General features: G+C 45.0%; 1 protein-coding gene across 4 annotated transcripts in view; it reads left to right on the forward strand.

Annotated features, from left to right (window-relative positions):
* Window positions 1-14,464, forward strand: part of PLPPR1 (phospholipid phosphatase related 1) — a 126,574-nt gene that overhangs the window by 80,559 nt on the left and 31,551 nt on the right. The gene's annotated exons all lie outside the window — the stretch shown is intronic.

Genomic DNA, 14,464 nt, shown 5'->3' on the forward strand with positions numbered 1-14,464 from the left:
AATTTATTATGTAAGAATCACTGGTGAGAAGTAAAAGTCTTTACATGAAAAGGTTGAAAAATGTTGTTTTAAACTAAGAAAGCTAGAGCAGTGTATAAAGTGCAGAGTTATATAGATTGAGGTAATCAAGGTGTTTCGTACTGTTGCTTATTTTCTACATATGAAAAGGTTGTACTGGTTAGAGCATTTTTATGTTTTTATGTCTGTTGCCATTACAAGACTTGTTCTGCTTTAACTACACAATTAGAGCTGGAAAAATCTGGATTATTTTTGTGGGTGAGCTCTTAAGCTATTGTAGTGTAGCACCTCACCATTCTTCAAGGACCATTATATAAAAAAGAAATTGAAAGAGTTTTTAACCAGATGTCAGTATTTTTAAAGGTCATGCTACTCTAACAAAACAACTTCTGCTGAAATAAATGCCTTAGGAAGACATGAACTCCTTTCTTTTTCTAAGCATATTTTCTTCAGCATACAAACTCTACATAATCCATACTTAATTCCTAAAATGGTGTAATAAGACAATAAATTAATTAAATGGACTTGTAAAAAGCTCTGCAGAGACTGCTTTGATTTCTGCATAGTTCCAGCTTCAAAAGCCTGTGTGCCTTAATAAACCTCTCTGCCTCCACTGCCCAGCTTGTTCCTGCACACTGAATGGACTTCAGAACTCCTGCAAAAAAGCCACATCCTGTGTTGGGCTGCTGTAGACAACATTGCTGTTTGCCACAGTTGCATAAAAAACCTGATATCAGAATCAGTTATATAAAGTGAGGGAGAGAGAACACCTTGAGGAGTGGCAGTGTAGAAGGACCATTGGATTTCATATTTAATATGACAGTGTAAAATAAATGGTTATTCAGTATAATGAAAGCACTCACTTGTGTTTGTTTTACCATTACGTGGAATTCTAATAGAGGTTCATTTTTTCTCTGTCTCTTTCATTATACAAAATAATGTTGTAATGAACAGTCCTTTGTCTATTTTTTGTCTTTGGTTTTTTGCAGTATTTCCATAAAAAGTAGGTGATTTGCTACATTCAGTTTCTTGGCATAATAAAAGATTTTGCAGTCAGCCTGATCCTTATAATCCATAACAAACATTAATTTGCTGCAGTTGCTGTCTTCAGGAGCCTTTTCTGTCCAGTACAATTCTCCTTACACAGACCTGGGTGTGCTGCACAAGTGTGAAGGTGAAACCTTTAAAGTTGAATCACTTGTGATAAAATGGCACACAACAGCTGCTTCACAAACTGCTGTAGAACTGCTGTAGACCAAGGCTTTAGTTGATCCCTGAAGGGTTCATCCTGCTAATTCCCATTAACAGCTAATGGAGGACAAGCACCTGCCACCCTCACACCTCAGTGTGAAATTTCACCTGCTGGCACATCTGGATCAGATGGGCTTCTAATTAATGATAGTCTTCATCTTCTTTGTTAGTTGTAAATATAAGCTTGTCTGAAGGCATGTTCAAAATTTCCTTACCACTTGACCACTCCACTGTGTGAAAATGTAGATCCTTCTTAAGATGTTGTAGTAGGTCTGTCAGAATAGATTATTTCAGGATCCTTGAGAAAAATTCCCAGAGAGAATACTGTAAAAAGGCTTGGCAAAATAACTGTTTCAGGTCAAATTATCCAAATCCAGTATTTTCTGGGAGTCTCCAATTCTTCTGACAGAAGAAAGTTTGAGTTTTTAAGAAAATAAAATATAAAAAAAAAAAATTTTCTTTCTTATGTCAGTTACAAGCACTATGAGCCAAGGTTGGTTTACTAAGTAGAGATCAGCTAACCACAAATAAATACAGCCAACACATGTAAAAAATATTGATCCAACTTGAATATCTGAGGCCTCATCCTAATAAGGATACTTCAGGAAACAGATGTGGTACTTCTTAAATAGAGACTTGATCTGCTTTAGAAAGCCAGAAGTGGGTCTTTGCATTTAATAATAAATGTGATTTGCTCTGATTTGTTTTGCTTCTGACATCCCTCTGCTGCAGCTGCAAGTCTGGAGTTCCCATCACCCAAGATAAAATGTACTTTCTCCCTTGACAAAGAGACACCTGGACCCATCCCCAGGCAAAACAGTCTGGGATGCATTATATTGGAGTTACCGATTTCGGGAACAAGACATGCCCTGGCTTGTCTGGCCTCTGCTGCTGGACCAAATGGTGTCCACTGTGGTGTTTCACGCCAGGACACTTTTGGCTGGCTGGACGTTGTAGCTGCACACACGGGGACAAGTCCAGGCAAGGCGGGGGTCAGGTGGCAGCGGGATGGAGCTTCCCCCGCAGGGGCTGCACTCCTCAGGTTTCCCACTGCCAGAGGAGCTTTTAAGGCTATGGTGAAGGACAAGAGTCGGTTCTGATGGAGGGTTTGATCCAGAGTTTTTGTTCTGGCCTGTGGGCCTCTGAATGTAGCAGCAGCTCCAAGCAGAACTGCCCTGCAGCCTCTGAATCCAGTCCCTGCTCCAGCAGAACTCCTAGACCCTGGTTCCCTCTTTTACCTGGGGAGGGGAAGGGCGAAGGGACGGGGAGCCAGCAGCCAGGTATGGGAGAGGAGGTCTCAGGGGACAAAGGACACCTGGATGGCCCAATGGCCCCGGGGGTGGAGGGCATCTTTTGAACCTGCCCAATCACTCAATGCCCTTCTGGAATGCCAGGAGTGACAGACAGTGCTGGCAGGGGTCAGGGCAGGGAAAGGAGGAGTGATTGACACACCTGGGAGGACACTTTCAGGGGAGGAACCAGGGTCTGGGGGTAAACCATGAAGGCACACCGCAACAATGCATATTTCATTATTTCTGATATTACCCAGTAGAGAGCACAGACACACTTAAACAATTCCTTTCAGCAGCAACTTAGGAGTTATTTCAGGCCACACAGATGCCATGGCTGTTGGATACTCCCAGTGTGTCAGTTCCAAGAGTCATGCTCTCATCACCTCTCAGAAAAAGCACACCAAATTGTTTCAGGTTTTGCATAACAGTGGGTCACTAGAGTTTAGGCAGAGGAGGAGGTAGAAATATGATCAAAATGGAACTGTGAGCCACAGCATGTGTATCAAGGGATGAAAACACTTGTTTAGGTTTTTGGTGCTCATGAAACTGGAAGTTTGAGTTAAAGAAGTGAAAACCACTGAAGTTTGTTGGAAACAAACTGAACAAGGGCATCAATAGATATCTCAATGACTATCCACTAAGGAACACCACATGCAAAATAGCAGTTTGACTTCTTCAGGAGGAATAGAAAAGTCCTATTCTATGTTGCCATTTGTGTGCCAGAACAGTTTTTCAGTTTTCAGTCATGCACATTAAAGGTGCTGTAAGGTATATTATGAGTAGTTTGTGGGAAGGGCAATAAGCTGGAAGAACTTACCTATCTATGTATAAATAGCAGCAATACTAGAGGGGTTTCAAGTTTACTCATATGAACTTGCAATACCACTTATATAAATGACAAAATACATGTCCTAGGTTGTAAGATAAGCTTGTATTCTATTTGCCATCTGTTGAAGGCAAACCTGTTGGACAGGTTTTGTTATCTTTTCCAAGAACCGGTTTTGCTCCTAAGAGGTAATGGTTTGTTAGTGGGCCATTGACTGATTCAATGCAGGGCTGGTAAATGTAACACCGTGAGGGGTCCCACCCAGAGGGGGAAGCCAAGCACTCTATTATTGTTTAAAGGGGTAGCTTTTTGGGGAGAGGAGGCAGCTCTCTGGGCGGGACTCCAAGAGAAGCAGCTCGCTCTCTCTCTTCGTGGGATTCCCAGAGAAGCAGCTCTCTCCCTCTTCTTCGCGGGATCTCAAAGCGAAACAGCCGGGGAGGCGGCGGCGGCGGAGCTTGGAGGCAACCTCGGCGCAGAGGAAGACCGGCCCCACTGCCACCAGATCTTCAGAGGAAAACTATACCCTTCTAAAGATCACCACTGCAGCTGCAATTCATCAACCACTGCAAGAGTAGCAGCTGTTATTTCAACCGAACTGCTACCAACACCCCGAATCCTCAGGTTCTGGACTTTTTCACTGGTTTTGTTTGTACCGATTGCATTTGCCTTTTTAAATTGTTGTCTAGTTTTCTCCTAGTAAAGAATTGTTACTCCCATTCCCATATCTTTGCCTGAGAGCCTTTTGATTTAAAACTCCTAGTAATTCAGAGGGAGGGGGTTTACCTTCTCCATTGCACAGGAGGCTTTAGCCCTCCTTCGCAGATTCCTGTCTTGTCGAACTTAGACAGATTTTGGCGCATCAACGTGAGGCTCGAGGGCATTGAGAGGGAAAAAGGATTAACAGTTCTTAAGTAATTTGGTTTTTTGTTGCGTGTAAAAACATCTTCAGCATCACCATGTGGTCTAGTTTACCTTGGTTTGGGTGGCATGTGATCGTAGCTATACTTTTCCCATTTGCAGACCCTTATCTAAAAATGGGTCCTATAACTAAGGCTACGGTGTCTGTTATCAAGTTTGGCTTCTGGGTTAATTGGGTGAGAAATTCATGGATCTTTAATTTCCTCTGGAAGGCAGGTACATGGATTCATAGCTATCACACATTTACCGTATGTTTTTGGGGTTACTTTAATAACGGTACCTACTGTGAGGAAATAGCACCTGGGCAAACTTTCTCCCAACCTTTTAACCATCTTTTTGGGTCTGCACCACCAGTTCTCAAAGGGTTAAGATCCTTTCTAAGTGCTAATGATACCATACAATGGGTGGTGTTGCTGATAGTCCTGTTATATTTAGCATTCAGAGATAAGGGAAGATTAACCTGGATAACTACCCTCACACCTACACCACAGAGTCGAGATGCTGCTGCTCCAGAGCCTGACCCTGCCCCACAGCCCACCTCAGAAATGAACCGCCCAGATTGGGTGAGGGTTCTGGTTAAGGAGATACGAGAGACGCTGAAGGAGTGCATTTCCCCAGCTGGTGAGAAACCGGCCCTTTGCCTTGAGGAGGGACAGTCTAATAGTACAGCTGTGGAACCCACAAATGTTACAACTGTCCAGGTTCCAGCTGAACCACAAAGGCAGTCACGGTCAGCAGCAGTGGCCCCGGTAGAAACAAGGAAGTCTAAGGTGAAAGCAGAGCACCCTGCAGATAGGGACAGGAATGGAGGAACCTCACAACCCACAGGGGACCCAGAGATTGCTATCATCACCGAGTCCCTGACGTACGAAAGTCTTCGCAATCTGCATAAAGACATTGTGCGACGAGGGCGTGAGGCTTATGCTACCTGGCTACTCCGGGTTTGGGATCTTATGGGTACAGGCGTGCAGCTGGACGGTGGTGAGGCAAGGAACTTGGGACCCTTGACCCAGGACTCGGGTATAAATCAGGTTTTTGTAAGGGAACCAGGGTCCCTTTCTCTCTGGGAGCGGCTCTTAATGAGTGTCAGGGAGAGGTTTGTCCACAGAGAGAGAATGCAAGAGCACCATCATAGAATGCGCTGGAAGACCCTCGAGGAAGGGATCCAACAGCTGAGGGAAGTGGCAGTATTGGAGGTACTCTTTGGGAGGGATGGACGACACAATAATGACCCTGACAAGGTCAGGTGTACGGGACAAATGCTGTGGAGTCTAGCAAATCTGGGGCCGTCTCAATACACCACCTTCATTGCAACAATCAATGCTGACGCCCACCGGGAGACAATAGGTTCTGTTGCCAACAAACTTAGGAATTATGAGAGTATGATTAATGGCCCAATGCAGGCTCATATCTCAGCTGTGATTAAGGAGTTTAAAGAGGAGATGAGGGAGGAGATAAGGAAGGTTAATACAGCACCCGTGAGAGTCACAGGCCCCAGAATCAGCACCCAACAATCCCCAGCTAGAGAGAGAGGGTACACCCCAAGGGCTAATCTGTGGTTCTTCCTGCGTGACCATGGGGAAGACATGGGGAGGTGGGATGGGAAACCCACTTCTGTCCTGGCAGCACGGGTCCGTCAACTTAAGGAGGGAAACTCTAACCGGGGGAGTTCCACCAAAGTGAAGGTAGCCTCAACCTCCCGTGACCAAGCTTGTGGGTACGATCTGTCAGACCCCCTTGAAGGGACCTCTAGTATGTATGCCCAGGAAAGGAATGATAACCAGTGTTAGAAGGGCCCTGTCTCTAGCCAGGGAGAGGCACGGGAAAACCGGATCTTCTGGACAGTGTGGATCCGATGGCCTGGCACATCAGAGCCACAAAAATATGATGCTTTAGTTGATACTGGTGCACAGTGTACTCTGATACCATCGGGACATGTGGGGGCAGAGCCTGTTTCCATTGCTGGTGTGACAGGGGGATCACAACAATTGACTCTGGTGGAAGCCGAGGTGAGCCTGACTGGGAAGGAGTGGAAGAAACATCCTATAGTGACTGGCCCAGATGCTCCGTGTATCCTAGGCATAGACTTCCTCCGGAATGGATATTACAAAGACCCAAAGGGACTCAGGTGGGCTTTTGGAATAGCCGCTGTAGAGGCAGAAGACATTAGGCAATTGAATGCCTTGCCTGGACTGTCAGAAAACCCCTCTGCAGTAGGACTCCTAAGGGTGGAAGAACAACGCGTGCCAATTGCGACCCCGACAGTGCACCGCCGGCAGTATTGGACAGATCGAGATGCCGTGATCCCCATCCACAAAATGATTCGGGAGCTGGAGAGCCAAGGGGTGGTCAGCAAAACCCACTCACCCTTCAACAGCCCCATCTGGCCTGTGCGCAAATCTGACAAAGAATGGAGATTGACTGTGGACTATCGTGGCTTAAATGAAGTGACTCCACCACTGAGCGCGGCTGTGCCAGACATGCTGGAACTCCAGTACGAGCTGGAGTCCAAGGCAGCAAAGTGGTATGCCACCATTGATATTGCTAATGCGTTTTTCTCCATTCCTCTGGCAGCAGAATGCAGGCCTCAGTTTGCTTTCACCTGGAGGGGCGTGCAGTACACCTGGAACCGACTGCCCCAGGGGTGGAAACACAGCCCCACCATCTGCCATGGACTGATCCAGGCTGCACTAGAAAAGGGTGAGGCTCCAGAACACCTGCAATACATTGATGACATCATTGTGTGGGGGAGCACAGCGGCAGAAGTGTTTGAGAAAGGTGAGAGGATCATCCAGATACTACTAGAAGCGGCTTCGCCATCAAGAAGAGCAAAGTCAAGGGACCTGCCCGAGAAATCCAGTTCCTGGGAGTGAAATGGCAAGATGGACGGCGCCAGATTCCCACTGAGGTCATCAACAAGATCACAGCTATGTCCCCACCAACCAGCAAAAAGGAAACACAAGCTTTCCTGGGTGCCATAGGTTTCTGGAGAATGCACATTCCTGAGTATAGCCAGATTGTGAGCCCTCTTTATCTGGTTACCCGAAAGAAGAATGATTTCCACTGGGGCCCTGAGCAGCAACAAGCCTTCACCCAGATCAAGCAGGAGATCGCTCATGCTGTAGCCCTTGGCCCAGTCAGAACGGGACCAGAGGTCAAGAATGTGCTCTACTCTGCAGCCGGGAACCATGGGTTGTCCTGGAGCCTTTGGCAGAAAGTGCCTGGGGAGACTCGAGGCCGACCACTGGGATTCTGGAGCCGAAGTTACAGAGGGTCTGAAGCCAACTACACTCCCACAGAGAAGGAAATCTTGGCTGCCTTTGAAGGAGTTCAAGCCGCCTCGGAGGTAATTGGCACAGAAACACAACTCCTCCTGGCACCCCGACTACCGGTGCTGGGGTGGATGTTTAAAGGAAAGGTTCCCTCTACCCACCATGCCACTGACGCCACATGGAGCAAATGGATTGCCCTCATCACTCAGCGCGCCCGTATTGGAAACCTGAATCTCCCTGGGATTTTGGAGATAATTACGAACTGGCCAGAAGGTGAAAACTTTGGTCTCACTGATGATGAGGAGCAGGTACAAGTGGCAAGGGCTGAAGAAGCTCCACCATACAACCAACTACCAGCAGAGGAGACCTGCTACGCTCTTTTCACTGACGGTTCCTGTCGCATCGTAGGGATGAACCGGAAGTGGAAAGCAGCCGTATGGAGCCCCACGCGCCAAGTTGCACAAGCTACCGAAGGAGAAGGTGGATCAAGCCAACTCGCTGAACTCAAGGCTGTTCAGCTGGCTCTGGACATTGCTGAAAGGGAGAAGTGGCCAAAGCTCTACCTTTATACTGATTCGTGGATGGTAGCCAATGCTCTGTGGGGCTGGCTGGGAAGGTGGAGGAAGGCCAACTGGCAACGTAGAGGAAAGCCAATCTGGGCTGCTGATATATGGAAAGACATTGCCTCTCGGGTGGAAAAGCTGACGGTGAAAGTCCGTCATGTAGATGCCCATGTCCCCAAAAGTCGGGCTAATGAAGAACACCGAAACAACGAGCAGGTAGATCAGGCAGCAAAAATAGAGGTGTCAAAGATAGACTTAGATTGGCACCATAAGGAGGAGTTGTTCCTGGCTCGATGGGCTCATGATGCCTCAGGTCATCAGGGCAGAGATGCCACCTACAAGTGGGCACGAGACCGAGGGGTGGATCTAACCATGGACAGTGTTTCCCAGGTTATCCATGACTGTGAGACGTGTGCTGCCATCAAACAGGCCAAGAGAGTGAAGCCCCTATGGTATGGTGGGCGGTGGTCCAAGTACAAGTATGGGGAGGCCTGGCAGATTGACTATATCACACTGCCCCAGACACGCCAAGGCAAGCGCTACGTGCTGACCATGGTGGAAGCCACCACTGGATGGCTGGAGACTTTCCCTGTACCTCATGCCACTGCCCGGAACACCATCTTAGGCTTGGAAAAGCAAGTCCTGTGGAGACACGGCACCCCTGAGAGAATTGAGTCTGACAACGGCACCCATTTCAAGAACAGCCTTATCAACACCTGGGCCAGAGAACATGGTATCGAATGGATATATCATATTCCCTATCATGCTCCAGCTGCCGGCAAAGTTGAACGGTGCAACGGACTCCTTAAGACGACCCTAAAGGCACTTGGTGGGGGAACATTTAGAAACTGGGAAATTAACCTGGCAAAAGCAACCTGGATGGTCAACACCCGGGGGTCTGTCAATCGAGCTGGCCCTGCCCAGTCAGAACCCTTACACACAGTAGATGGAGATAAGGTCCCTGTAGTACATATGAAAGGTATTTTAGGGAAAACTGTTTGGATTAATCCCACCTCAGGCAAAGACCAACCCATTCGTGGGATTGTCTTTGCTCAAGGACCTGGTTACACTTGGTGGGTAATGCAGAAAGATGGGGAGACCCGCTGTGTACCACAGGGAAACTTGGTCTTAAGAGAGAACTGGGTGTAAGATTTCATGGTGTGCAGATGGAAATAGAATAAGGGGTGGATAATGTCCTAGGTTGTAAGATAAGCTTGTATTCTATTTGCCATCTGTTGAAGGCAAACCTGTTGGACAGGTTTTGTTATCTTTTCCAAGAACCGGTTTTGCTCCTAAGAGGTAATGGTTTGTTAGTGGGCCATTGACTGATTCAATGCAGGGCTGGCAAATGTAACACCGTGAGGGATCCCACCCAGAGGGGGAAGCCAAGCACTCTATTATTGTTTAAAGGGGTAGCTTTTTGGGGAGAGGAGGCAGCTCTCTGGGCGGGACTCCGAGAGAAGCAGCTCGCTCTCTCTCTTCGCGGGATTCCCAGAGAAGCAGCTCTCTCCCTCTTCTTCGCGGGATCTCAAAGCGAAACAGCCGGGGAAGCGGCGGCGGCGGAGCTTGGAGGCAACCTCGGCGCAGAGGAAGACCGGCCCCACTGCCACCAGATCTTCAGAGGAAAACTATACCCTTCTAAAGATCACCACTGCAGCTGCAATTCATCAACCACTGCAAGAGTAGCAGCTGTTATTTCAACCGAACTGCTACCAACACCCCGAATCCTCAGGTTCTGGACTTTTTCACTGGTTTTGTTTGTACCGATTGCATTTGCCTTTTTAAATTGTTGTCTAGTTTTCTCCTAGTAAAGAATTGTTACTCCCATTCCCATATCTTTGCCTGAGAGCCTTTTGATTTAAAACTCCTAGTAATTCAGAGGGAGGGGGTTTACCTTCTCCATTGCACAGGAGGCTTTAGCCCTCCTTCGCAGATTCCTGTCTTGTCGAACTTAGACAATACAGCAAAAGGAGATTTTTGCAGTGGCTATGTGCCTGTCTTACAGGGCAGACAAATTGTATGGCTAAAGGGTACACCAGAAATTTTTCCAGCATCTTCCTTTTCTCCGTAAGTTTCTGTTAAGAATTCTGGGGAGTCTTCATTCTAGGCTGATAAAAAAATTCTGTCTTCCACAGTGTCTTCCCTCTTTTAAAACTGATCTCTATTTTTACAGTTTAATACACCTTTCCCAAGTGGAGTTGCCCTCTTGCTTACTTACTTGCAGAACAGGGGCCTCTTTTCTGTGAGTTACAGTATTTTTTAAAAAATCTCCCAATTGTGGAGGATATGGGTAAGTGCTTTGCAATGAATTATGAGAGTGCATATTGTGTGGGACTTCAGTCCCACTACCTGGAAGTGCAATAATTTTATTTGGATATTAGTGCTCTCTGAGTTTTGCTGTCAGAGACTCTATTACAGTGAAGAGGAGGGTTTCTGAACGTACACCAGTACGCTAGGGTTAGTGTAACTAACTGTACTGCTTACTGCAAAAATCCTCTTTCTTTATACTTGGGACACAATCTTTCATCAATACCTGATTAAATCTACACAAAAAAATTTACTCATTACCCAAAGAGGATTGCAAAACTTGCTTCTTATTTCTTAAACATTGAAGAAAATTATTTTTTGAATGCAGAGAATGCCCACAGGTTAAAGTGGAGTAAGGGCATGCAGTGACAAGAAGGTCTGTAAGGGCAGAACCAGTGTGGACTGTTAGAGCAGGGCAGAATTTAATGGTATGTCAAGGGATGGATGTTACGTGCTACATAATTAATCCATTTAAATGACTGAGGGAAAAAACACACCCCAGTTGCTTAAGTACAGCTAGTCATGATTGATTTAAATTCAGCAGGATTTTTTAAATGGGACTGAGTGAGAAACACGATTTTTCTTAACACTGTCATGAATGAGCTTCTACAGAACTGGAACCTAAGCATATGTATCATTGAGCCTTTTCATGTGCAGATTATTGACTAATCCAAAAAAATTTGGTCCAGAAGAAAGATAAATCTTGTCTCTGCAACGGGCTCTGTTGTGACCTGAGGGCAGTCATTTTATCTCCTCAGCTTTTGTCCCCTTTCTGTAAAATGATGATAAGAGCATCTTCTTACCCTACAATGGAGCAGTGATGATAAATATTAAGGATTACGATGTGGTTAAACACTGTGCTAATGGAGGCCATTAAGCACCTTAGACTTATTAGCAGCCTTCAGAGACAGTCTTCTGTTCATTGGCTGCCTTTCTGAAGTTATTAGGCATTTTTAATTTTTCCCCAAGTAAACTCAAGGAAATGAGTTAATAAGGATTAATAAATAAACTCTGCAAAATGTTAAACTGCATTGTGTTTTATGAATTATGTAATGGGATGCTTTGTATCTTTAGTCTAATTCAGGCTGTTCTTCTCTGCTTCCTTCAATGTTTGTAAACCTGAAAAGGGGGAGAAAAGTGAGAAAAGGCTGCAAAATTCAGGCCCACTGATTTGGACCCTGGAGTGCTCATAATCCAGGAGGTCTACAAGGCAGCACTGCAGCTGTTCTTTATCCCAGCATCCAGGGAAAGTTTACTGCCTTGCAGAGAGCCCTCCTATCTCTGTCATCCCTGCTTCTGGCCAGTTTGACCCCTTCTTGCACTTGTCATGTCACTCACGTTAAACACAAATCAATTAGTTACCATGTGGAAAGGAAAAGGAAAGGGAGAACAAAAAGAAGTTTCTGGTTGTGTTTTGCTAAGAAGCTGCTTGAAGAAGTGAATACTCAAGAGGAGGCACAGGAAGTTGCTGCACAGAAGTGGTCAGGTCTTCACTGACTGTACGAGCAGCAAAAATTTTGCTCTTTTTTGGTAGTGGCTGACTGTGCTTTCTGTATCTCACGTCATCCCTTGGAGCATAGTAGGTCTGTTTAACTGGAGGTCAAATTGCCACTGCCTGCTGTTGCTGTTTCACTGAGATGGTGGATGTCACCTACAGGATACAATGTGTCCACAATTCAAATTTCAAATTCACAGATTAGATTTTTTTTTTCTTTCTCAGAAGAACAAAACACAGAAACACAGGGAGTGTGAACACGATTGGTTCATTATTGAGGTGTCTCAAGACCAGGCTGGAAGGTGTCCCAGGAAGATTGAAATGTATTGAGCTTTAAGGTCTCTTCCCACCCAAATCATTCTGTGATCCTGTGATTTGTGATATTCTAGGTCAATATCGATGTTGAGTCAGTCAAGAGCTGTATTTTATATGCAAGAGGGGTTTTTGTGCAGCACTGAGTCAGCATTTGACAATGGAAAAGTCAAGGTTAATTGTGGAACTGCTGTTGAGAGACTGCATTTGGGATAAGTGACATTTTTCTCCCATATCAAAGCACCTTATTTTTTGAAAAGCATTTTGTTTTCTATATGACACCCAGAGAAGGTTAAAAGTTCAGTAACCTGCTTTCTCCGTTTTCCAGTAAGAGGAGAAAAAAACAGCTGTCTGTTGTATCATTTATTATTTATCATTTGCCTATGTTTGCCAGCTGGGATTTGCAACCTGAAATATTTCTGGGAGTATGTTTGGGATAGGAAGAATGGGTCAAATTGCTTTTGACAGGCCAGGTCATATGAGGTGCTGGAAGTGAGTTTAAAGACTTCTATATCCAAGCATCCTGTAATCTCCAATGTGTTTATCTGGGCATGTCAGATAGAGTAGTGATAGTGTCATTGCTTTTCTCTGTGTTAATTAGCAAAGCTGAATTGCCCAGGTTGATCAGAAAATCTATAGCTGCTCAAGTAGTTAAATTCAGATGTAAATTAATTCCTGTGTCCTTAGCTGTGGGACTGTGTTTGTACTCATAGAGATTGCTGTAAAGATCTCTTGGGAATACACAGATAGAAGCATCTTTCTTTATGATTGTTAAAAAGAAAATTTATTCTGGGTGGGTAGGTGGTCTTGAAAATAATACATCTAAAAAATGAGGTGGTTAATTTTAAAGGTAAAAAATGGGGGACAGAATGCCACAACTATGGCTTCACTGTGACATTCTTCTGTCTTACAAGTGACACAGAGAGGTTGTGAAGACTCCATCCTTGGAGATGTTCAGAAAACATCTGGGCATGGTCCTGGGTAAACAACTCAAGGTATCCCTGCTTGAGCAGGGAAGGTTGAACCAACTGAACCCCAAAGGTCCCTCTCCACCTCAACCGCTTAGGGGTTCTTTGGTCTTCTACTTTCATCAATAACTAATCTGATTTCATTATTTTGTTCTAATTTTAGTCCAACTCCTACTCAACTATACAATAGCTTTAACGGCTAGCTATGTGTGCAGGGATGTGCCAGAGGACTGCATGAATATCTTCAAGTGTATCTTTGAGATGGAATTGCCAAAATTAATTTTCAGAGATCCTAAAATAATCTTGCAGCAATATAGTTTTGATGCAGAGATCCTGATGGCAAAATACTAAAACCAAGACCTGTTTTTTTAACTTTTTTCTATGGTGTGGCAAGATAAGTTATAATGACAAAAAATAGCTGCATACTGACAACTTCTGTAATATTGGCACTAGTCTCCATAGAGAGGATTTTGAAACAGTTCCTGTAGTCACAATTTAGAATCATAGGATTTAAGTTGGAAGAAACTTTTACAACCCAGCTAGTCCACCCGCTGTGCAAGGAGAAGGAACACCTTCCACTAGACCGGGTTGCTCAAAGTCGATTTCAGCCTGACCTTGAACACTTCCAGAGATGGGGTATTCATTACCTCTCCAGGCTATTTTTTTACTACCTTCATTGTAAAATACTTATCATCCTTATGCCTAATCCTAATTCACCCTCTTTTAGTTTTATAACCCTGAAAAAAAAACCTTATAAATTGATATTACTATTTTTGTCTTGGGTGAGGACTGTGCTGTGAGATTTTCTTTGCTGTGTGGTGAAGGGAGAACAAGAATTAATAAATCTGCATATTTTCATGAGGTTCGGTTTGGGACACCTTTAGGTGAGGTTGTGGTGACGTGTTGCTGAAGCAGTGTGGGAAGCTGATACTGTGGATATATACAAAAAATGTGAATTGCTAAGCTTCCAACCAACAAATTTAGGAGCCATAAAGTATGAAAAGAAAGACCAGAAAGGCTCCTTGCATTTAATATCTGTGATATAAATGCAGCTTCAGACTCAAGCCATTTTTTCCAAATTGGCTGTGGTGGAGTGGGTAAGTCAGGCAGTGCCCTGAAGTCCCCATAGGTTGCTTGGAGATTTCTAAGTAGGCTTTTAAAGCTTTACTCATAAAGAAGCAGCTCCAGGGAAAGGTGAGTGGCAGCAGAGAAGTCTTCCTCTGGATGCATCTTCATCTGGGA

Source organism: Lonchura striata, chromosome Z (assembly GCF_050655825.1).
Source record: "Lonchura striata isolate lonStrDom1 chromosome Z, ASM5065582v1, whole genome shotgun sequence".
NCBI classification, from domain to species: Eukaryota; Metazoa; Chordata; class Aves; order Passeriformes; family Estrildidae; genus Lonchura; species Lonchura striata.